Genomic DNA, 26,276 nt, shown 5'->3' on the forward strand with positions numbered 1-26,276 from the left:
AAGCTGCAAAACCTAGAAGCTATTAAAAAGCAAAAGCTCCTATGGCAGACCTGAAATGCAAATATGGTAGTAAAAAGACGTTGTTACCTCTGGCACACACGATAATAGGTCATGCATTCTTAGACTGCACTTGGTGAGTCTCAAGAAGACCATTCAGATTCTGAAGCATTGTTATCTAATTTGTCTTCTGCCCTGATGGCTGAACACCTGACCATGGAATAGGAATAGGGGAGTTCTCAATCCAAGAATCAGTTTAGCCGTATTTTAATGCACCAGAAAGACACTGAAATGTCAGGTCAAATCTGAGCCATATTGCAAATCTAGGGAGAGTTACCTTTCCTGTAGAACACAGTAGACTAGCAGGGTTGTGTCTGAATATTCATACATTAGAGATGGAAATGGGTTTGTCAGATCAGAGGGTCTGTCCTTCTTCCAGGATTGGATACAATAATGGACATAGCGAAGATACCAAATAATACTAGACAGGATCTCAGCCAAAATATGTTGAAAAATGCAGAGACCCCACATTCTAAGATAGCGTCCAAGCAAAGACAGCCATATACAAGGTGTGATAAGGAATAGTGTGTATGTCAAAGGAAAAAAGTAAGTAGAGGTCAGAAAAAAAACTGTTCCCTCAAATCAGTTTGTCAAGTATTACAGGTGTTTTTAAACTGCAATTTCAAACAAACCTCTTCACCCTTCCTCCCCAATTGCTTCTGGGTTAATTTATGCTTCCATTGACTGTTTTTGCTTTTGTGTTCCTTATTTCGATCATACTGCTCACATTTTAAGATGGAGCTTTGACTTTTGGGACATCGCAACTGCTGTACACATTGTGAATCCAAAACCAGGCACAGTGGCCAATCCCCTCTCTGTACATAAATCAGCACTTTTACTGTAATTACCTATATATAAATATACACATATACATTATCCAGACTGTGTGTCACTGGCAATTTTCATTTTTGTTATTTAGTTAGCAACATTGATATCAATGCTCTAGTACAGATAAGACAAACAGGACTGGGCCGGGGTGAAATGGTGTAGGAAAAAGGAGCGGAAGGTGAAAATGAGGCCAAGAGAAATTTCTTGCAATGATATTTGACAATCTGGAGTCCAAGGCAGGCCATTAATTTATCTCTTTGAGGGAGGGACTAGATGGAACTGCCATATCTTGTTCTCATGGGTGAAGGGGTATAACTATCATATCTTCAGAGATGACAAGGATGCCTATAAGTAGAGCCCTACCAAATTCTCAGTCCATTCTGGTCAATTTCACAGTCACAGGAATTTTTGAAGTGTTGGAATTGTAGGGGTCCTGACCCAAAAAGACGGTATGAGGGGAGTCGCAAGGTTATTGTAGGGGTGGCGGGTGCGGTACTCCTACCCTTCCTTCTGCGCTGCTGCCGGTGGCGGCTGCTCTGAAGGCAGAGCTACCGCCAACAGCAGCGCTGAAGTACAGATGGGGCGGGATGGCGTTACGACCCTTACTTCTGTGCTGCTGCCTGCAGAGCTGGGCCCTCAGTCAGCAGCGGCCACTCTCCGGCCGCCCAGCTCCCAAGGCAGCAATGCAGCAGTAAGGGTGGCAAGGTATGGTATTGCCACCCTTATTGGCGGGGCGCTGCCTTCAGAGCTGGGCACCTGGCCAACAGCTGCTGCTCTCCAGCCGCCCAACTCTGAAGGCAGCACAGAAGTAAAGGTGGCAAGACTGTGACCCCCTTAAAATAACCATGCAACCCCCCTGAAACTCCCTTTTGGGTCAGGACCCCGAATTTGAGAAACGCTGGTCTTCCCCGTGAAATCTGTACAGTATAGGGTAAAAGAATGACAGACCAGATTTCACGGGGGGAGACCAGATTTCACGGTCTGTGACACATTTTTCATGGCCGCGAATTTCAAAGGGCCCTACCTATCAGGTACTAGAAACGGAGAGTTCTCAAAAATAGGTGGCACTCATCTTTCCCCCCCGCCCCGTTTTTGCACGACTTTTCCAGGTTGGTTTTTTGGTTTTTTTAACACTGGCTTTTACTGTGGTATAGGGGGGCACTTCAGGCAAGTCACCTGAGGTCTATGCCAGATCTAGAGCTGCAGCCATTGCTTAAAGCAGTGACAGACTTGAGGATCCTGCTGTGTGTCAGGGGCGTAACCCATCTCCATTAAGTGAAACATACAACAGAAGAGTGGGGGGGGGGAGGGGCAAAGAACAAAGAAGAAATTGCTTAACACACAAAAACAAGTGGCATTTTTCTACCAGACCTCGTCATATTTGCTTGTTAGTTCCAAATCTATATTTTGTGCTCCATTCGTTTCCTTTGTAAAGAAAATTGCTACTTGCAATATTTGCTCTCCTCCAGTGGCATGTGCGGCTGTAGTGAGACCGCCGAACATCTTCTGGGGGCTGAGGTGATCAGCAGAGGAACTTCTACAGGAAGCAATGATATCTTAGCAAGAAAGGGGCATGTTAAGGACCGACTGGCTGCTGGAGCTCTGAATTGCTTTTCTCTGGCCAATTTACAGCTGGCCCTTTAATGTTACATTCGTGTAGGCTTCTGAGCATTTAATTTCTTTACTAGACATTAGGAAAACTGAACAGGCATCTTGGAGCCGACCTTATGATCTGCGCAAGCTAGTTCGAGAAGCCAAAGGGGAGATGTGACCACGAGGTGCCTCACCTCTAGTTCAACAGTGGAAACGGGAGGCGCTGATTGGTCTAGGCTCTGCATTAGGACCCTGGTATAGCTCTCTCTGGTGCCGCAAGCAGACACTTGTCTGGCTTCAGCTTCAGCCCTGACCAGGCTGTAGATGCTGCCTCTACCTGCAACTTTTTAAAGAAACAATACCAGGCTCTCAGCTCTTGTGATTTTATTGACAGTCTCCTGATATGTGGTGTTTTCTTAAAGCCCCCGCTCCTGATGTTAAGTGATTATGGGAATCCCAGCTTCCATTAAAAAAACAAACCCTAGGTTTCTAGCCCTCATGGTTGTGGAGAAAAGGTTGAAAACATGTCCCCGAAATACCCCAAACGAGAAGGCATATAATAAGAACCCCATTTACTTGTAAATCTCATGATTCGTTGCAGGCCTGACCCAGGATGTCCGAATACCTGGGGCTGGCAATATTATTATTATTATTTGCACAGAGGTAGCATCTAGAAGCCCCTGTATCTATGGTGCTAGGTGCTGTACAAACCGAGAACAAGACAGCAATCACTGCTCCAAAGATCTTACAATCTAAATGTAAAACAAGAGAGAACAGGTGGCCAGAAAGACAGACCGACCAGGGGAGCACAAGGAAACAATGAGAGAATATTGGTTGGCATTGTAGGCGGTGGTCTCAATACTGCAACTTTCCCTAGGTCTGATTCTCTTCTCACTGAAACCAGTACAAACCGTAACTCCACTGACATCACCTGAACCATACTGGGGTAAAGCACAAAGAATACATCCACACTGCAGCTGGGAGCATGCGTCTCAGCGCGAGTAGACAGACATGCACAAGCTCTGATTGACCTGGTATGCTAAAAATAGATGTGCAGCTGGGGACAGCATAGGTGTCTGCTTAGTCTAGCTGCCCAGGTATATACCTAGGGGATTCGGGCAGATTTGTATTCAGGCAGTGAGCCCGAGCTCCTGCCCGTGATTCCCCCCAGCTACACTGCTACTTTTAGCACGCCAGCTCGAGCAGAGCTTGCATGTCTGTCTACTCACACGCGGAATCATGCTCCCAGCTGTAGAAATCAGGTCTCGTGCTTGCTTCTCCACTACCAAAACGGTGCTAAAGGCACATGTTCTGTATTAATCCCTGGGATTACAGTGAATCATCATGAACAATAATACAGATTTTATTTTAGCAGAGGGAAACCCAACTGCTGCGGTCTCCATTATCCCTTCCAGTTACACATATGCACAAGGAGGCTCTCTGCCTTTTACATGCTCTACACTGCATCAGTTTCTTGTGATTTCTCCCTCCAGTTCCTTGACGCTGACTGATACTTTCTGACAGAGGATGTAATTCAAGTGCTGGCACTCCTGTGCCATCCGTCCACTTGTTTTTTAAGAAAAATGCCTTTAAAAAAACAAACAAACAAACAAAAAAACTTGCAGGCATAATGCTGGGGAAGCTTCATGTTTTAATCCACAGGGACATCAGCCGCAGATGAGAGGCATGATGAGAAATTAAACATGGAAATGAACTCATTCACAAATCGAGTCTACATTCGTTTGCGTGTGCTTGCTGCACAGGCAAACCAGGAATAGCTCCCCAAGTGGGAGCAAGCCATGGGAATGGCAGTGGTTTCAAGGCAGTGAAAACAACCAGGGTAGGTTGACAGAAGGGTGTCTTCCTTCTGAAAAGCCATTTCAACCACCATGCAATAGAGTCTTTACAATCTACATCCCATCTTTGCTGCTAGCTGTCCTTCAAATATCTCACATTTCCAGCAGCAGACAGGAAATAATGATAATAAATATTCGGCTACCTCAGAGGAATATTGTGAGCCTTAATTACTTGATATTTTCACTGTGTTATATAAGTACTAGGCATCATCTGCATTTCACAGATGGAGAAATAGACGCAGAGGGCCTGTCTACACTGCCATGTCAGCCCAGGGTGGGCAGACCTTGGGTTTGTTAACTGAGGGCTTGAGCATCTACTCTCATTTGCAACCCCAGATGAGGAACTGTTCAACCCGGGGCTCCAGCGTCTACATTGCATTATGTGAACCTGAGTCCAACCATTCATACATTCTAACAGCCCTCCCAAAATGTGGCCAAACTAGCCCTTTCGGATACCTTGACTGTCCGCCAACCTTGACTGGACACAGGACAAAGAAAGTCAGCTTGCGGTACTGTGGGATACTGTGGGATACTCCCAGGGCACGAGTCCAGCGGGGCTGCGTCAACACTGCAAAGCAACAGGGCTTGACCCCTGGGTTCCTGCCTTGACTCGAGGCTTGGACCCTCCACCCCCGTGGGATCCTGAGACTGTGGGCCAGTGCAATTTGTCTGTAGACATAAGGGGGATAAGCTTGAGTCGGAGTTTGAACCCTGGGCTTACACTGCAGTGCAGACATATCCAGAAAGGCTTCAGTGACTAGTCCCAGGGCAGAGAGCTAGTCCATGATAAAGTCACTCCAGGGCTGGCCTTACCATGAGGCGAATTGAGGCAACCACCTCAGGTGCCACTAGGATCCAGAGTGTAGAAAATTGTGTCTGCTGCTGGTGCACATGTGTTCTCTCTGCTCTAGATGCACAGAGATGGGCGAGTGCTGTGCTGGAGGAAGGAGGGCACAAGAGACATAACAGCCAGGCAGGAGAAAAGGTGAGAGGGAATAACAGAAAGCAGTAGGAGCTGCAGGGACAGAGAGGAGGAGGAGCCTCTTATGTACCTCTCTAGCACCCCCAGGAACCTGGACTGATTAACACCAGCTTCTTAGGGAGCTTCCTGTTTCCTGCTGCTTCCTTGAATCCACTTGAGGAGAACAGGCAGTCAACTGAAGTAGCAGGAGCCAGTTAGGCCCTTAAGACGCTGATCTCTTCCCTCGCTAAGGCCCTGCTACCAGCCTACTTATTTGTCCCCTTCAACTGAGTGTTGAGAGCCACTATAGCTGACACAGAACAGCGGTCATGAGTGAAAGGAGAAAACGCCCCTCTGGGGCAGCATTCAGAAAAAAGCAAGCAAGCAAAGGAAGCTTTTCTATCTAAGCAGGAAGGAGCTCTCCTGAGATACACAGACACAAATAGAAAAGGAGGACTTGTGGCACCTTAGAGACTAACCAATTTATTTGAGCATAAGCTTTCATGAGCTACAGCTCACTTCATCGGTTGCCGATGAAGTGAGCTGTAGCTCACGAAAGCTTATGCTCAAATAAATTGGTTAGTCTCTAAGGTGCCACAAGTCCTCCTTTTCTTTTTGCGAAGACAGACACTAACACGGCTGTTACTCTGAAAATAGACACAAATGTTCATGGTGAGCCTGCCGGCCACAGTGAGGATGTGAGTGGTGAGAAGATGCCTGATCTTCCAGTCAGTCACAGTGCAGGTGACCCAGCAGCTACTGCAGCATCCATATCTCCATCTCAAACGGATGTAACCATGCACATTCCTGAAGAAAAGTGTAGATCAGAGAAGAGTGTGATGGAGGGGCAAAAAACAGCTGCTGCAGAGTTTAGTTCCTTAAGCCTAGATGATCCAGGACTGTGGACCCACTTGAACAGTAGCCCAAGGGACTTCCTTGTACTACATGGGCCACAGCAAGTGAAAACTTCATGTTCCCCAAAGACAATGAAAATAGAAGTTTCCATCCAACACATTACTGGCATGAAATCCCCAATGGTGACAAAGTGGAGGGCCATGGCTTATGTATTCAAAAACCCAGAATGCTGGATACTGGTTTTGTTGCAAACTCTTCCAGTCTATTCCAGCCACATTGGGTTCTACAGGAACAAAGGACTGGAAAAATCTGGCTAGAAATTTGGCATGCCATGAGAAGGCAGCAAATCATCAGAGCGCATTCCATAGGTGGAAAGAGCTTGAGATGAGACTACGGTTAAAGGCCACCATAGATGATCAAGAGAAGATTGCATCAGAGTCTCTTTACTGGCAAAATGTTCTGAAAAGGCTCATTGCCATTGTGAGAATGCTTGCTACCCAAAACCTAGCACTGCATGGCACTAGAGATCAGCTGTATGTGCCAAACAATGGAAACTTCCTTAAAATTGTGGAGCTGATGGCTAAGTTTGACGCTGTACTCCAGGAGCTTCTAAGAAGTCACCACTTAAGAAATGTACACATACCACTACTTCGGAAAAACAATTCAAAAGGAGATCATACAGTTACTGGCAACAAAAGCCAAACACAAGATTGTGGCAGATCTGAAGTCAGCAAGATATTACTCTGTTATTCTGGACTACACACCTGACATTGGCCATACGGAACAAATGACTTTAATGGTGCGTTTTGTAATAACAACAGAATCTAGTGAAAATGTCCCTGCAATGACGACTGTCAGAGAGCGTTTTCTATAATTTATTGACATTGATGATACTACAGGAGCTGGTGTGACAAATGTGCTTCTTAAAAAGCTGGAAGATACAGGAATCGCGATGGCTGACATGAGAGGTCAGGGCTACGATAATGGTGCCAACATAAGAGGAAAGAACAGAGGAGTGCAGACACTGATCCAAGAGTTAAACCCTTGGGCTTTTTTTGTCCCATGCAGTTCTTCAACCAGGTGCTAGGTTGTGCAATACAGTCAGTTGAAGAACATTTCATGCAGCTCAGGGAACACAGCAGTATATTTGGGATGTTGTATGATATTCCAAAACTCCTCATTATACCTGAAGACGACCTACACCAGCCCATCAGGGCACTAGAGACAGTGTTGACACATGATGACATGCTTGATATTGATGCGAGTGATTTAGGTGATGAACTGAAAGCCCTTTCAAGATACATTTCAGCAGGATCAACTCCAAAGGCTGTTCTGAAATATATGTGCACAAATAAGATGACCACCCTCTTTCCAAATGTTTTTATTGCTCTGGGCATACTTCTAACACTTCCGGTAACAGTTGCCAGTGGAGAAAGCAGCTTCTCCAAGATGAAGTTAATAAAAAGACATCTACGCTCCACAATGACACAGGAGAGGCTGGTTGGCCTTGCAACCATCTCAGTGGAGCATGAGCTGGCCCAGACTGTGGACCTTCAGGAAACAGTTCAAATCTTTGCAAGCAAGAAGCCACGGAAAGCACCACTTTGATTATTCAAACAGATAAAAATGCCAGCGTTTACTATGCAGACAAGAAAAGTTACATTTGCAGTTCAGACGTTTCAAAGTTAAGTGTTATTTCAAATTTTTGAACAAGGCATTTTAAGTTGTTAGTTCTTCTTTATTGGGTAGGTAGCAGAGGAGTACCATGAGAGGAGTAGAACAGCAAGAAGGCAGAATTGAGACCTTTCAAAGTTTTGGCCCAAGCGAGGGGGCATGGGGGCGTCATTTGAGCTCCCTGCCACAGGTGCCAAAATGTTGTGGGCCAGCTCTGCGTCAGTTAAGGAACACAAGCAGCTCCTGCTCTCCAATCCTGTGGTCAAACCCCTAGCTTCACTGTCCCGATGAGACATGCAGCCAGTAAGTCAAAATATCACTGGACTCTCCAGTGACTTTTCCCCACCTTTGTCTGTAATGAATACAGAGAGTTTCAGAATACAAACCTAGTGCAATGGGGTCCCAACCTCAGTGCTGTCTAGGACTCTATAAACAAGAACATTGCTCTGAGAGTATCTGAAGCCTAGCTTAATCCCTACCTTCATTCCTGACCTGCTTTGCCCATTTTAAAAAAAAAAAAAAAAAAAGGAAACATAACAAGCCAAATTCTGATCTCAGTTGCATGGTAGAAATCCAGTGGATTCACACTAGGCTAAACGACAGCAGAATTTGGCCAGTTCACTTTTTCTTTCCAAGCCATCAGGATCTTCTTGATTAAAGTTTTAGGAAAATATTGATATATTTCACCTTCCAAAACTTTTCATCCAAAAACAAAAATCCAGCCTAAACACTAGTAGCAACTCTCTGCTAATGCACCGGAATGAACTGGAAACAAACACCTGCAGAGTATCAACAAACTAAATGGTCGAGTTCATTTAACCACTGTCCCTTTGTTTGATTAAAGAAACAATCCTTTTGCTTAGCTGCTGCATCCGACGCTTTTCAGCAACGCAGCGCAGCAGAGGCTACTGCAGTTATAGTATGCACATTGCATGCTGCTTAACCATAGCCTTCCTCACACCGCATATTAAGCAATGAAGAGTTCTATTAGAGCAGAAGGGTAGGACAGCAGTGGTCAGTTTATACCTGTTCTGAAATGAAACAGCCAACTGGCGTAACAGTTAAAACCATTACCTAAGCGAGGGGATATGATGCTATCTGAAGCCCAAGGTGCAGCTCAGATACAGTTAATTTGCAGAGAGAGGTTTAAAAAAAAACGTTCAGAAGAAGCCAATGGCCTCAGCACTGGCTGCTGGGAGTAAAAGAGCAGTGCATAACCTAACCCTAAGTACCCACAGCCTGGATCAATGCTGCCAGCTCCCCAGAAGTCCAGAGAACGGGGGCCTATTCTAAATAAAGACCACGTGAGAGAGCATTTGTTTTCCCTGCTTGTTTTACTTCCAGTATGGGAAATCTCATATTTCTTCTCTGTAATAGCTTCTTCGATATCACACTTTGGAGTAGAAAAGCCTGCTTCTTTGGCATTCACTTTTGCAGGAACGCTGCACCACTGTCTAAGGATACAATACGGTTTTCCTCTTTGCAGTCAGCGAGAGCTACAAGTCTCTGCCACGTGCACAGCACAGCATGTACTCACTCTACCACCCAGCAACATAGCTCTTAAGATTCCCCACTCCCGCCACACCCCACCAATGCCACAGGGACCTCCCTAGCTCTGGCTGGTAGGACCTATAATCTGAACCCTCCCATCTTGCTCCTAGGAGATTTCTCTCCCCCTCAGGCCCCACAAATGCTATAGAAATACTGGACTGTGGGTTTTTTGACAGCAGCCTGTGTAATGGATGGTCAAGAAAGCACCTTGAGACAGAAGCCATGGGCAGCTCTATCACAGAGACCTTTGCAATCCTATTCTCCACATACACAGAGCTGGCCTAGTTTATATTTGATAGACACAAGGAAGGCTGCCCACAACGTACACACAATCCCCCTGTTCTGGGAACGAGGAAGCAGAACGCCCTTGAGTAGTTCAATCTCTTGTTTTCTGTTTTACTACTCTGGTCCTTCTCTGAAAGGGAACCCCTGCACCTCAAGGCACTGTCTCCTCAGCTTCTCTCTTTTACTCCAGGACATTTTGCTACAGCCCGTTCCCCACTTCAGGCACATCCTCCTTTCACCTGTCCACAGTCACAGTGTGGACAAAGCCTTCAGCTATATCTAGATTAGAAAACAGACCTATTTTCCTCATCTAGACAAGGCCTTAGAGAGAAAAAGGAACCATAATCACAAGGTGCCTCTGGTTCATGGAGTCCAACGGGCTAACTCATTCACAACAGAATCTGGCCATCGTCAGTTAGGGTACAGTGAGGACTAAAAATACACAAAGTCAAGTCAATCAGGCACCAAAGGCTCACCCTGATAGGAGAGTGTGCCTCAGTGTTATAAAACCACTCAGCCTAGCCCCAGGCGATCTAACCCTGCCGGCCCTTGTGTTCACTTGCAACAGAATCTGAAATTCTATGAGGAGACATCACATTCTTCCTGTGAAAAACCAACCAGCCAGCCAACCACCCTCCTTTTTCATTCTTTTTTTGCTAAAAACATACATCAGAACACAGTCCTCAGCAATGGGGGGACAGGGTCAGATCACAGGGCCATCTAATGCACTGCCTTTGAGGGCTTTATGGTCCCTTCAGAGAGGCAAGAAGCTCTTCTTTGGAACTAGCTGTGAAAATGCATGGTGAGAGTTGAAAGTGAGCCAAGCTCCAATTCAGAAAGAGGCATCTACCCATGGCTAACGTTTCCAAGGACAAAATTACAGTGTGTGGGAATTACAGATCTGCAGACAAACCAGCAATCTGTGAGGAATTCAAGTCACCAGGAGAAACAAATTAGGACCACAATGATAACAGAATTAGACACAGTCTTCTTTTAATCCCATCTCTATTTTTAAGATTTTTTTAAAGGGATTCTGTTTTTGTTTATTTGTTGTTGCACTGTTAAAGGTTCCATGAAATTGGACAGAGAACAACTATTCTGAACTAACCTTCCCCATAATTTACTCTCATTATTTGGCGGTGTGAAATTATCCCCATGTGTGCAATTTAAAATAGTGACAGCCAAAGTCTGGAGTCATGCTGCAAGGAGAAAACTCTGCGTGATCAAGTAACCCTAAATGGCCTCTGTCAACATGCCAGCTAGGAGAGGGATGGAATTTGCAGAGACTTTCTTGCCTTCTTAAGGATTTTCCCCAGTGGAGGACAGGAAGGGACATGACTAGAGCTAGAACCCCTGTCTTCCTCTCAACTAAAGCCTGATGGACGGCACTAAAGACACTACTTAGGTCCACACTAAAGCTTCCTTGCAACTATTCTTGTTAGTACCGGTAATCAATTGAACAGTTCATGTGAGCAGCACAGAAACTGAAACCTGGACCATCGAGAGCAGAGGCTCATTCGCTAAATGCAATGTTGGGAAATACTGGGCTTCCCCAGCAGATGTGCAAAATCCCTCGTGAGGAGGTCAGGTGGGGTGCCCTCATATGCCAATTCTATCACTCAAAGTGGTTATATACGCATCGGGTCCCTCAAGCACCAACTACCGCATATATCCTCTACTGATACTGATTTGGACACCTGGCTGGATATTTTTCTAGTGTCTGAACAAGGCTTTCGGTAAGTTAATTTAGTGATGGTGAAGGTGATATTTTGGCAGTCGAAGAAAACAAAGTTCTTAATTTATCCACAAAGAAATACAAGAGCGGTAGCAGGACAAGCTTCCCCGACATTGCTCCATCAGCATGCCTCAACTCTGACCAGCCGAGACAGCCTTCCAAGATTGAAGAGTATGTCATCCTCCCTGGCCCACTGAATTTTTGGCCCCTCTGAGCAGCCTCCCAAGGCTCAAATGAGAAAATGCCACCCAAAACAAAGACCCAAAATATGGGGCACAAAACAATCATTCATGCAGGAAACTTAAAGTACCATGGGATTTGTCCGGTTGCCCTTATAACCTCATTTTCACAATGTTTTGGGGCTGATGTAAATAATTTTCAATAACAGAAATGAGAAGACACCAAATCAGCAAGGAACATAAGGAACTTTGGGACTAAAATGAAAGAAATCCCTTGCAATGAGGGACATTTGAAAGGTAGGTCTCCAAGACCAATGAGTTTACCAATTAATACCAACTGCGGCAGCAGTTTCAGCTTTCCGTAACGAGTTCAAGGCCTAGGTGAAATGAGTTTGGTAGTCTCCGTCTATAAGGTCATCAGATACTACAGCGATGAGAGTGGTATAAGAACCAATATAGAATAGAACACAGCAGCACTGGATGCTACCAACCTGGGACTGGACTGAACTAAGAATCTATAGTGTTTCATCTCCTACTGCCAATTCCTCGAGCCACCTGGTCCCCTTGCACAATTATCCGACTCTTCCACTCCTGGTCGGATAGACCTTTCTTTAGCTACAGATCTAATATAAACCATGTAATGTTGCCCTCTGCAGCTCTCAGCACATTCACTGGCAAGATTCCTCAGCCAGGAATCGGACAAAATATCCTTAATGTTTGTGGACCAAAACAAGCATCACACCAGTGGGAGACCTGAAAGAAAAAACACATGTGCCTCAAATGACGCAGAGAGAAGAGAAACAGGGAGGACGCTTACCAGTGGGGCTGCTGGCATATGAGACCACATCAGTAGCAGGTGCAAATGATGAAATCTATATGTAATTTCTAGTGGGCCAACTTCCTAACAGGGAACTCAACTCTTTTCCACTGGGGCTTGGGCCACTGTTTACTTTGATTAATTACACAGCTGCCAGATTTAGAACATTTTTAAAAAGCAAGTGCCCTATAAGCACCCATGCTGAACGTGAAGCATACACATGCAGCTTCACGATCAGCAGCAGGGATTCTGAGCAATAGTCACAGCGAAATTACAAGGGGCACCACACAGCTGACATGGCACAATAATTTACTAGGCAAAAAACGACTTGCCTTCCGCTCAGCAAACCACATGCTGCACAGCAAATTCAGCGGCACAGAGGCGCTCCCACTTTTAAAGAGAAACTGGTCTTTTGTTTTAAAAAATGAAAACAAAACAAGGAGATTCCACAGTCCCCTCTCCACCCATATCCCATCTAATCCTTAAGTCTTGCAGGCTCAAAATGGCCATCACAAATTACAGAAAGCCTGGATCCTGAGGATGTTGCTACAACAGAGAGGAAGTGCTGCATTTCCTCTTATTAGTGTTATGTCCTTTAATCATCCTACTAAGGATCCTGCATACACTTACACGTGTGTCTGGTATTACCCATGTGTGTAGAGTTTTGTATGTGTATAACTGTTTACAGCATCAGGACCTTAGACGTGGTCTCAGCACCTTCACTGGCGATATCCTGTTTTGCTGAAGGTCTACATAGGACCAACTAACCTGTCCAGAGTGTCCCCGCACTGCAGGTGCTAAATGTCATGGCAAACGGATGGATTCTTTGGGATACTAATACATATACAGAAGTACCTGCCCAAATATACATATACAGAAGTTCTACCCAAGATGACACCATCCAGCAGTAAACCCAGGAATATCACTAAGGAAGAAAATCATTGTTGCTAAGTAGGCTAGGCACATTTTTTAAACTACTTTAAAATTGTCAAGACACTCCCCCTATCAAAGTCTAAATGATACATTTGAAATTATATATATTAATATCTAAAGTATATAATTATAAGTAATGGATATAATTATAATATATTTTAAAACCACCACACTTTCACAAAGGTATTTTTTAAAATAGAAGCACCGTCTGCATGATTACAACACAACTAGGTCTGCTGCCTCGAAGCTGGACAGCTCACAGAGGGAACTAGAGTCAACACATTCTATTTCCAGGACAGGAAGCTGCAAATGTATAACAGGGAATATCATTCACAATGAGGATGACAAACAAGGAAGTAAATACACTAGGGTCTTAATGCAGGGAAAACATTTCGACATTCCTCCCACAAAATGTGGCAAAACTGTGTTGCTATGAAACAAGTCAGTATAGAAACAATTTGTTATAGCGAAGCTCATACAAACAATGGAAAGTTTTGGGTTTTTTTTTTGTTTTTTGTTTTCTTAAATATACGGAGCATTTGAAAAGTGTCCCTGTAAATAAGAATTCCTGGCCAAAATGGTGATTAATAAAATTAACAGTTAAATTATCTCAGTCCAGTCCCTAGTGAGCTGATGTCTACATCACAACTGATGCTACTTGGTACTTTTGGCAGGCTCTGCACAGAGACCAGAAATTGAAGGGCCATGGAGATTGAACTCTTCTCATTGCTAGGCTTTGTCTACACGCACCTGTTTTACCCACCATTGCTATCACTGGCGCTGCTAGAGTTAACACTGGTGTAAATGGTCTCTCCAGCTCAGGGGTGGAACACACAAAGGAGAGCAGGAATGAAGAAGCTTGTAGCTCCATTGCACATGCCATGCAAGTTCAATGACCAAACAGAAGACCCAATCTCCAGGACATTCGGTCCACCACTTTGTAAGCTTTAAATGAACAATTTCATCATTATGTATGGGAAAAACAAATATTTTATAATGATCTATCAACTGTAACAAGGAAGTTTAATTAATCAGATACATCAGGATTTAGTGGATGCACTTGTGGGCCAAGAAACCTTTATCTACAGACTCATACAGTCCTCATCAGAGTATTAACTGAGCACCTGGGTTCTAATCTTGGTGCTACCCCTCATTTGCTGTGGGCAAGTAAATGGGGATAGCAGCTCACAGGGATGTAAGAAATGATTAGTTGACATTGGCACCACACTCTGACAATATAAAGCAAAGCACTATCTGAAAGTGCTCAGTATTAATGATGAAGAGTCAGTTTTAAATTGTAAAGGCAAATTTGAAAAAGTAAAGAAATTCAGTGTAAAATAAAAGCTGCTTGCCTCTCCTTTTCCCCAGGCTGTTATCCATATCCCTAGCTACAGACATAATATCTCATAGCTGCAATTTAAGAGCCAGTTATTTAATTAGCTTAATCATGATTAGTAAAAACATTAAGATATGAACAGTTGCCAAATGAGGGCCTCATTCAGCAAAGTATTTACATGTTTAACTTCAAGCATGTGAGTCAACCCCTCCTTGTTTAGCAAAGCACTTAAGCATATGCTTAAGTGCTTTACTCAGTCAGGGCCTGAGAGACTAAGCAGCCCTTGCAAGGACTCAGTGGAAGCATAGGTAGGCTTTCACCAGGAATAAGCACCCAGAAGTATGGCTGTTTGCACGGCATTGGGTGCAAAACTCTTTCAATCCACATGTGATATCGACAGAGACATGAAGATTTATTCTTCGGCCAAGGAAGATTCCCCACATCTCTAGTATGCCCAGTTCCCATGAGCTCAGAGCTTGGTTTATAAAGTCATTGAATTAAATGAAAAGATTCCTCTTGACTTCAAGAGCCTGATCCAAAGCTTGTTGAAGAACAGTACTCCAGATCCCAGAACTGGTCACCGTCCCTAAGACCATGAGCCAACCACTAGAGCAGGGGTTCTCAAACTGGGGGTCAGGACCCCTCTGGGGGTCGCGAGCAGTCAGCCTCCACCCCAAACCCCACTTTGCCTGCAGCATTTATAATGGTTTTAAATATATAAAAAAAAGTGTTTTTAATTTACAAGGGAGGGTGGCACTCAGAGGCTTGCTGTATGAAAGGGGAACCAGTACAGAAGTTTGAGAACCACTGTGCTAGAGGAGGTTCACCTATGCCAAGCTCCAGCCTGCTGAGGAATAAAACATGTGAATTAAAAGCCTCCAAAAATACAGGTCTTATGATGGAAATGGCGCATGACCCTGAACTACAGTGTTGCTACTAAGGCACAGCTATAATGAAATAGGCGAGAGAAGTAATCTCATTTATTTTATTGCTTTTTCATTTCTGCTGTACGGTTCAAAGCAATCCACAGAGCTGGCAGTCTCCGGTACTCTAAGTGCTAGGGAACTGTTACAAATGTCTCATGAAAATCCGGTGCCTGAATAAATACAAAAATTTAAATTAAATTAAGAGAGACGGTAGATGAATTACAGGTACCCATACTCAAAATGCCAACTACTCCACACAAGCGTGGGGGATATTAATATCTTGTGTTGGTGCAAGTGCATGTTTTATTTTACTAGTCCCAGACCATGCAGTCCTTACTACTATGCCATGTACCCTTCAGTCTGAGTTTGGCTTCAGTATGGGAATTATTGTTATCCGTCACTCTGACAGGTCTGATTGATGATTTGGAAATTCCTTCCTGGTGGGACTGTAACTATTTATGGACCTTGTATACAGGTGCAGATGCAAATATTTACAGTTTGGCTTCTTGTATACAAGAGGATCACAGTAATTCTGTGTCTTGCAATAACACTTTTATTTTTGTGACTTTAAGCCTGATAAGCAGCACGGCAGAAAGTTGATTAGCAAAAGCCCAAAATGTGCTGCATGCTAGCAAGAGTATCCAAAATAAAGAGCTTGCAATGAGCAATTTAGGATTTCCTTTACCATGTGAAAGGAGAGGCAAGGTAAAGGAGTGATTTGAATATGTTTCTACTCTAAGTTTAAAATAATGATATTGTCAAACATTTCTCATTACTAGAATATAACCTGTGTTTATACACTCTGAGAAGCAGCATCCACTTAAGGGGTGTGCTTTGTGCATCAGGGAAATCAGGGTATTATGATAACAGACACAAAGCCTAAACATAGTGGGCCCAATTCCCCTCCCATTCAGACCAATTTTTATATTGGAGTTGCCTTCAATGTTATTTTTAATTTACAGCAGTTAGAAGAAAATCATAGCCAGTTTATTTTGGACAAAAATCATTTCACATTGAAAATATAAGACATTTCAGAAGTTAAGATTTGCAATGTGAATATGGCTATTTTGCTTAAAAACCTTGTGGAGCAAGAATCCAGTCAAAATAGAAAAACTAAACATGAGATTTTAGTATGACAACATTTTTGTTGACTCTTACACTATTCACTATGACCCCAATTCAGCAACACGCTTAACTCTACGCACCTGGTAGTCCCACTGAAGTCAAAGGGACTATTCACATGCTTAAAATTAAGTGCAAGCTTAAGTGTTTTGCTGAAACAGGCTCATGGCTGATATTTAGATGCAACAATTTCTCTCATTGTCTTCAATCTTACAATGTTGCACTAACACATTCTTTCCGCTTTCCCATCCTGCAACCATGGAAATCTGACAGAGAGACCAAGGATGGAATAATCAGGAAACTTGTTGTTCAGCTCTCAGTGGAACACAGTTCTAATCTGAACACTACATCTGAGGGCTACAAGTAGTGTCTGAGAGCTGACTCTGTGGACGTCTGTTCCTGCACACATATATAAGATTATCCTGAATGTTAGTCAGCAGTTTTGGCTGCCAGGAAAAAAATCAAGAATATTTATAAATGCATTAAAATTAGTGTAGCTGTGGCAGTATTAGAATTTTAATAGCCTAAAAGTAAAGGGGGAAAGGGGCAATGCATCAAAGAGCTTTAGGGGTTTTATGTTGTATTAGAAAAGACAAAGCAAACATTTTTCCATTAAACTACAGAAAGAAATATTTCCACAGCTAGCGCTGTTAATAGCATTGCAATGCCATGCGAATTATTTGTTTAGCGCTGGCAACATGCTAGGAACTGAACAGGGTACAACATACAGTCCCGGCCCCGAAGAGCTTAAAACAGAGCTAGCTAACAGCATCCCTTGCCTGATGGTTCTTACAAATCAGCTGTTCAACTGATGAAGACTAAAGAACTACAGGACTCGGTCAACCCGTGTAAGACCACGTTATCTAACTTACATTATCGAGGCTGGCAGGCCCCAAATGGAACTTTTCAAACCTAAGCACCCTAAACAGAACACCCAAACACAGCTCAGATCAGTGCTTAGGGATGTAAAAAGGGGGGTTTTGTACCGCATGGAGATTTCATGTTTGTGAACTGGATGTCCTGGAATAGCACTGATGTTTTGAAATTAGATGCCTTACTCAAGAAATATGAACAAAGACTGCCTGGCCAGCTGCTAGTTCCCTGTGCAACTGTCCACATTAGAGCACTACCTTCCCCATGGTGAACCCAAAGCAAGGGTGTACACAAACAAATTCTGCGACAGCCCAGCTCATTCCTGCAGCTCTGGAACAAATGGTGAAATAGACTGGTAAAAATTAAAGAAGGATTAAAAACCCATTCTGAATGATGATGGGCAAAATCCTCCTTTCAGATCCACATGCAAGTACTCTGTCTCATCAGCCCACTTTTCCTATGGGTGTGGCTCACCCACTTACAGCAAAGTCACCCACAGACAGGGAGAGCCTGGAATGCCCAGCTGGATACGAGAGGAGAGTTAACATTAAATGGTACTTGACTGAACTCGGCAGACGTCACCCAGGCAAAACTCCTGTGGACTTCAGTGAGAGTTTTATCTGAGTGGGGTCTCCATGGTTTCACAGATTCTTACTTTTTGCACAGTCACCAAGTATAGTAACTGGTGCTCACATAATAAATAGTTATTGGCAACCATTTACTTATAATGGGGATAACAAGAAGAACAGCCAGGCTAAGAAAAGTAAGTCGTTAACTGTGTTCTTTTAATTACATGATTATTAGCAGAAACCTGAACAAAGAGCAAAATGGATTATAGCAGTTTTGGTTTAATGCAGCCTTTAAAAAAATCATCATCACATGCCAAAGCTAAAAGGATTATCGTTCCAGCATGTGGTTCTCTCGCTCTGTCGGCCAAGCTCTCAGCTGCTACTGCAGCTATTCTCCCTATAGCTTACCCTCATCTTTTCCCTCTGCTGTTCTGTTCAGCCACTACAGTCACTAGCCTCCTCCAATAGAAATACAAAGACTGTGGGAAAGAATAGTGTTCGCCAACAATCAGAGGCCAGTGCACGTGGACTTTAGAAGGCACAATTTAGCTCTCTTCCGGTTTACAGCTGGATTTGGACTCAAATTTGTCTTCTTCTCTTCCTGTTATTTTTCTTCTTTTATATTTAAAATTGCTTTGTGAATTTAGTGATGGCAGAAGCTGCCAGATTAAGAGCCTTGAACAAGGATGATTGAAGCTACCCCAAAACCCCCACATCAGATACAACACACACAGCAGCAGCCACTCAATGTATCTATCTTAGGTACTACCATTGTCCTCAAGACTGTAGTATCTGAGTGCTTCACAATCTTGAATGTAATTATCCTCTACACCCTGCGAGGCAGTGCAGTACTAGTATCCCCATTTTACAGAGGGGAACAGAGGCACAGAGAGTAAGTGACTTGCCCAGGGCCACCCAGGATGTCTGTAGTGGAGCAGGAATTGAGCCTGAGTCTCCCACAGCCCAAACTAGAGTTCTAACCACTGGACCATTCTTCCTTTCACGAGCTTCTCAGCATCACCCTGCCAACATGCTCACTGCTGCCTTGGAGTGACCACCTCTACAGAGGATGAGGGTAGTTTGGATTCTCAGCTGAGGACTAGTAACGAAAGTTCCCAGCAGTGCCAAATGTGGTGATGGCTTTCGTGACATGAATAGCTGAGCACCAAGACATAGAATGAGAGGACTAGCTCACAGGCCATCATGCAATCATCAGATGGAAACTTTCAATCACTCCAGACCAGGGCTGGTGACCAAAGAGGTAAAAGATTCTATATCCCATTAGTCACCCAATCTCCATCAGATTTTCACTTTCCTAACAATTGTGCTGCTGTAAGAACCGGAATCATAGAAATGAGTGTCCCCCTTCCTCTCAGAGCAACTTCACTGAAATAGCCAAATTGCACTAGATGTAGTTAGATCTCTCACCATGAATGGTCCTAGTGTAGATATTCAGATATCTCCATCGCTGATAATAATATTTTCAAATGAAACATTACAATTCAGACTAAAAGTTTTTTAAAAATATCTTCCAATGATCATCATTACGTGTATGTATACATCACATTAGAAACCCACTAGAAAAAACAAATTTGCCAAGATATTTTAAACCAGGATATTTATATAGCATGGATATATCATTTAGAGTCATATATCATGAACAGACCCAGTCTTTGGAAAAAGAAAAGGAGTACTTGTGGCACCTTAGAGATTAACCAATTTATTTGAGCATAAGCTTTCGTGAGCTACAGCTCACTTCATCGGATGACAGTATGTATCTGATGAAGTGAGCTGTAGCTCACGAAAGCTTATGCTCAAATAAATTGGTTAGTCTCTAAGGTGCCACAAGTCCTTCTTTCCTTTTTGCGAATACAGACTAACACGGCTGTTACTCCGAAACCAGTCTTTGGAAAGTTAAAGTAGTACAGACCCATAATGCAACATTCCCAAACAAGTCTGAGGGATTTTTTTTTTCAACTAGTACTACATTCTCATTTGTACCTTCGTAACAGAGTCATAAGATACTGCTTTAGGCTCACTAGACTCCCAGCATGCTGTGTAAAAGCATTAGACCAACACTGGATAACAAACCTCTCTAAATCACAAGTTGCTCAGCAATATGACAAAACCATTTCTAAAGATCTGCAGCAAGAACTATGACCTTCATAAGAGGGGAGAGACACCAGACTTTAACAATGTCTACTGAACTCAGGAGACTGCTAAGCTACCTGGTAAGCAATATAGTTACCTACGATGTGCAGCCTATATGCAGTAATAAGAAATAAATGTATAATAAAGAAAACATAAGTTGTCTGATGGAGTTTAACCCAGTTCAACTCAGCACTCCCCTAAGGTATGGTTATAAAGTTCCAATACTCTTGATCCCGAATGTCTTTTCCACATGGCTTCCAGTACTGACGAATATAAGCACAGAGATTGTGTGTGCTTGATTATAATATCAAAGTATTGTAGGAACAAGATTATCAAGTATTTACCAGAATCTAACAGCCTTGTTACAAAAGGCTTTAGTCATTAACTACAATAAAGTACATACTTTAATTCGTTGGGGGGAAAGAAGCTAACTGACCAACGAGCAGATCGTAAAATGTATGAGAGTTAAAAAGACTGACTATAATAACAAAGATACAATTAGTATCTGGAACACACAATTCATAGAGAAGAAAAATGCTTCCACAAAGCCTAATGTGACTTCACATTAAGTGTAAAATGCTCTAGGCCAAATCCTGCCAATTCACACAAAAGCTGGTGCAACAGAATGTAGCTGGATATGCCAGAAGCTGGGAATGGGCGACAGGGGATGGATCACTTGGTGATGACTCGTTCTGTTCATTCCCTCTGGGGCACCTGGCACTGGCCACTGTCGGAAGACAGGATACTGGGCTAGATGGACCTTTGGTTTGACCCAGTCTGGCCGTTCTTATAAAGCCCACCCTGTGTAAGAAATACCCTTCCATTGCACGACAAGATGCCACTTCACATCACGAGTCTTTGTGCTGCAGAATGCTTCTTATTGCTCTTTTCCGCAGTAGCGATATAGGTCTCACTGCTGCTGGCATGCACTTAATTGTACAGTGCTTCCTGAATTTTGATTCAGTCGCACCCATTACCCAATCAAACCACTCCCCTTGTGGTCCTGTTGCACATTCCTGCCATGCTTGCTGGCTGTATCTCATGAGCACCATGGTATGGTTGGGTAACAAGTTATGCACCCTGCTATATGAACAAAGATCTGTGTGGCTATTTGCACTTTATTCTTTCCAGCACACAGTTCCTTCCACAGCCAAACCTATGTTACAATAATGTTGAGTTTTAGCTCAACGAAGGGTGAAAAATAAAGCTCTAAAGCTGCCACTCTCTGCTTTCGTCACTCATACTATAAGCACTGAGCACAGTCTCATTGCAGGGATATTCCAATCAGGGATTAAATGGTTTATTTTTAATATTACATCTATTAGTTTGTTAACTGTATAAAGCTCTTTGGGATCCTTCAAAATGAAATGCACTATGTACAAAGTAAGATACTACAGAAAACGTGAATAGGTGGCAAAGATAGATTGGCCTTTTTAATTTTTAAAAGTCCTTGCATTTGAGAATTAATGTTGAACCTTTCCAATCTTGTTAGCACAGCTTGTACTGCCCAGAAGTAAACTTGACTTTTACATTTCAGTGGCAGTGTATACATACGTATTTAACTAGTGTCAAGAGTGGAGTTGGCAGCTATACGTTGTAGTGAAAGGCCACATCTCTTCAGGATTATATAAATGATTAACACAAAAATCTGGTCAGACTTTACAACAGAAAGTGATATAAAAAAAATGAACTAGCAAACCTAAACCTATGGCTCATTCTGTGTCACAGAGGTATGCAATCTTCAAAGGATGTTGACCGCAAGAGTCAGAACTAGGATTCTAGTCCAGCCTCTACCACAAACTAGGTGTATCATCTTGGGCAAACCACTTAATTGCTGTTTAACTCAGTTTCCCCATCTGTAATGGAGACAATGACAGTGACCTACTTCATAGGGGTGTTGGGAGGCTCAATAAACATTTTAAAACATTATCCTTAAAGGAAAGGTGCTACAGAAATGCAAACTACTACTGTTTAATTAGGAGGAGGAGGAAAGAGATGACAATCATGATGAAGTGAGACTACTGTCATAGTCATCAATGGGAACAACAAAAGCTCATTTGTGACAATGTCAAAGCTGCATTCCAAGACTCTGAAGATAATAGGACCTCCCTGAAACTTTACTAAAGAAGAGGATAAGGTCAGGTATCACTAAGACCTTTGGAATGCAGCTCTGCAGTGATGTCAGACTCACAGGTGATCTTTAATGGCTTCAGATTACCAGTCTCTCTCTCTCTCATTTCCTCATGATTTCCCTTCCTTATAGCTGAAACACCAACAGATCTTTTAAAAGAATAGAATTTTACAACTTGCAAAGTCATCGGATCAGCTGTAACCTAGGTTTTTAGTATGCTTCATGCTATTTTAAGACAGAATTACAGAAAGTGATTTCCCTTAAAGTCAGTATTGTTCAGTACAGTGGTAATCAAGTTTTTCCATATTAGGAACCATCCCAGGAAACCCTATACATCTATCTGAGACCCTCCCCTTCTGTTTATCACTATGGACAGGGTAGGCGGCTGCGATCTTCAGACACATTTGTTACCCCCAGGTTTAGAACCCCTGGTTTAGTGTGTGTGTGTGTCTGTAGAATGTTATAGAAGATCCATCATCATCTGTACAGTAGTTTACTTTAAACTTTTGGGATAAGCTTTCTTAAACAGCAGGAAAAAAAACCCAAAAAACCCACTCCACAGCAGTTGTCCAGATCCACTTCACTAGTGTACCACTAATTCCCATGGACTTCAAAGGGTGTCCTTGAGTGTCCAAGGTTTGCAACATTGTGTCCTAATCTGCGGTTTACTGGATAGAGCACTGAACTGGGACCCATGACATTTGGGTTCTATTCCTGGCTCTGCTACTGACCTGCTGGGTGACCCTTGGCAAATCACTTCACCTCTCTGCCTCATTTTCCCATCTGTAAAATTGGAATAATGATACTGACCTCCTTTGTAAAGTGCTTTGAGACCTACTCAAGTAAAGCACTATTTAAGTGCCAGGTATTGCTACTTCTGGCCACATGAAAGACCTGCAAGAGTTTGCGAGGTACATGGAAACACATGCTATCTTGACTCATTTCAACATCACTGGTACGATGAAACCAAAACTAACCAAGAAGAAACTGAGTGTGTGACTCAACATCCCCCCCAAAAACTGCAAGAATACTCAACTCACTATACTCAGTCTGATTGTGCCTAGGTAGAACAGTATAAACACAAGGAAATAAAAACAAGAAATTTTTGTTTGAGTCTATCACAGCAATGAGGAGCAAGAAGTGCTAGGGATGGAGAGTTTTCTCTCTCTATCTTAAAACCTCCTTGCATTGATAGAATTCATGTTCTTTAATTTCTGTGTGGTCAATTAGAAGTATATGAAGAATATTTGGGGATCCACATTTTAAATATACTCTACATATTTACCCAATTGTTTATTGTATAAATACATATTTGCAAAACTTTAAAAGATGTGTATTAGTGACCAGATAGATTATTACACACTTATAGGCTAAGTGCAAATATGGGGTCTTCCTTCAAAGCCAAAGATTTTACATTATTCTTTCTAGGTAAAAAGAGGAATAATCTGAGCCAGAAACTAATTCCAGTCTGACATCAACTCTATGGCCTAAAGTAAGTCACAGCTTCTGACTCAGTTTCCCCTTCTATAATGGGCATGCTTGACTCTCTCTTCACTGTATTGCAATAATTAAGGTATATAAAGTGCTTTGAAGATTTAAAGAGCTACAAGCACTAATTATTACCTGGCTTGAGAGGCAAACTGGATTTTTGACCTACTAACTGGATGTATACACAAATATTTGTCACACTATTATGTAGTGTGTACCAGAGCTCTAAAATACTAACTTGTAGGTTTTCTTATAAAATAACTTTATGGAAAGTAGTTTTTGAAGTCAGTAGCCACACCATTTTTACTACTTCAGCTGTTTTATTGGACTGAATTAAAATATTTCATGTTCTGAATTAGCAACTTGCAAAATGTCATTGTGAAAAACAAATATCAAGTTAAAATACACCAGAAGATCAGGGAAACTTTTTGCATTTTTGCATCTAAAAAAAACCTCCAAAACTCATGTAAGCAAAATCTGGCTCTTAAGCTAAAATGTTTATGTCAAGCACAAGCCAACAGCTAAATTTTACATCTGAGTTATCACTCAGCCCCTTCAAAACTAGGGTCTCTGCTGGAAATGATGAATACCTTGGAGTCAGGCCTGGTGCTATTATACAGTAGTCAGCTTGCATTTACACTCTCTGTTTGGACAGACATTTCCTGGCCTTCCCACAAATGAAGATACTCAATTTCTCCCTGTCAGAGGATCCCTTCCCTTTTTTCCTGCTGCCAGAAAAATCAAATGCTAGGTCTCTTTACTGGAGTTCCTATAACAAATGGGTGAATATAATAACGAGCCCCCTCCCTTCCTTTTTTTTTTTTCCTCCAGTTCTACCTAGGGAAAACTGGTTTCCTGCACAATAAGCAAAAACCCTCAAAAAATGTCTAGTGCTTTTCAGCCTACATCTTCTGTCTCAGAGGGATTTCCATTTTCGGTGCACAAAAATTACAGGAAATCACAGTGACAGAAGATTAACCTGGTAACTTGATTCTGCAAGATACTGAAGATGATCAATGTCTTGCAGGATTGGGATCTTAATTGTCACATAGAAGGCAATCTCTTTTTAAAAAACAAGGTAGCATAACAACTAACTTCTCTATCTAAACACACACAGTTAAATTTGAATTAATCTTGGGTCCAAACTGCAACATATTTTCCAAGTCCCCTCCAAACTTACACTGTTTTAAGAAAGTCTAAACAAACACAAAGATTTTTTTTTTAGTACTGTAAAAACCCTGTTGGTTTTTAGTCATTGTGAATGAGTGTATATGTAGATGTTTTTACATGCACAAACCCTATTTATGGCTCTGAAGATAGGATTATCAATATGGAAGACATTAAAATAAATATTCTAGTAGGTGAGTCAATTTAATACCAACAGGCCTCCTACATACCTAATTACAAAGAGTTCAATAAGCATTTTCCTCCCTGCTGCTACTGCCTGACAAGAATAAATGAAGAGTCCCTCTAGGTGCTATACAGTAAACATCTTAAGACATATCTGTTCCTAAACCAGGCTTCACAGTAGTACTGATTGCTTGGGCACAAGCTGCAGACTGCCTTCCACGCGATGCAGCATGTAAAATCTATCTGTGAGGGAGCGCACAATTTTGAAATGTTTGTCATCCCAGGGAAATACAGGCTTTACGAAATGCACTGCGGTTGTATCATTGCTTCTGCATGTCATTCCGTTACAAGCAAGCAAAATCCTGAGCCATTCTCTTGTTCTGTTGTGTCACCTATTAGGGAATTCTGCAGACAATTATTCTCTGCTCATAAAGAATCCTCTTCGGTTAAAAAGAGAAGGATGGCCTTCCCCTCCTCTTCCCCCCATGAAATTACAGGTTTTCAATGACCCATCAAAAACAAAGCAAAGGTGATTTGCTTCTGTGTGAATTTTCCAAAGAAACAGGCAAATGCAATTCCAAGCCCCACATTTCAAAGTACATTTTATCTGTCTGACAGCAGCTGCACCTGTCACCCAGGGCATTTTATGTTATTCATGACTTTGTCAGCGTTTCCCCCCCATCAATTCATGGTTTTACACACTTTGCGTGCATTGTCAGGACTGTGTAGCCAACAGCTTTCTTTAATGATCGAACATGTATGCTATCACTAAACCAAAGGAAAGAGTAATTTTTAGTTTCTACAAATATGTGCAATTAAGATAGCATAGATGATAAGAGAGAAATTAGCACAACAGGAACTAATTACAACATATGTACCAGCTTTCACCTAGTGCTAAATTATTATAACTAAGCCATCATGAAACTGGGATTTATTTGTTGATCAGACTATTTGTCTTCTGATCTGTATTGGGATAGATGAACCTCTGTGTCACTGCTTATACATA

The 26,276-nt window shown here is 42.5% G+C and overlaps 1 protein-coding gene across 1 annotated transcript in view; it reads right to left on the bottom strand.

The window, feature by feature from the left end:
- The window catches only part of SPNS2 (SPNS lysolipid transporter 2, sphingosine-1-phosphate), a 176,491-nt gene that overhangs the window by 149,260 nt on the left and 955 nt on the right, over positions 1–26,276 (bottom strand). The window lies entirely within an intron of this gene.

This window comes from Lepidochelys olivacea (genome assembly GCF_965140295.1).
Source record: "Lepidochelys olivacea isolate rLepOli2 genome assembly, chromosome: 17".
Lineage (NCBI taxonomy): Eukaryota > Metazoa > Chordata > Testudines > Cheloniidae > Lepidochelys > Lepidochelys olivacea.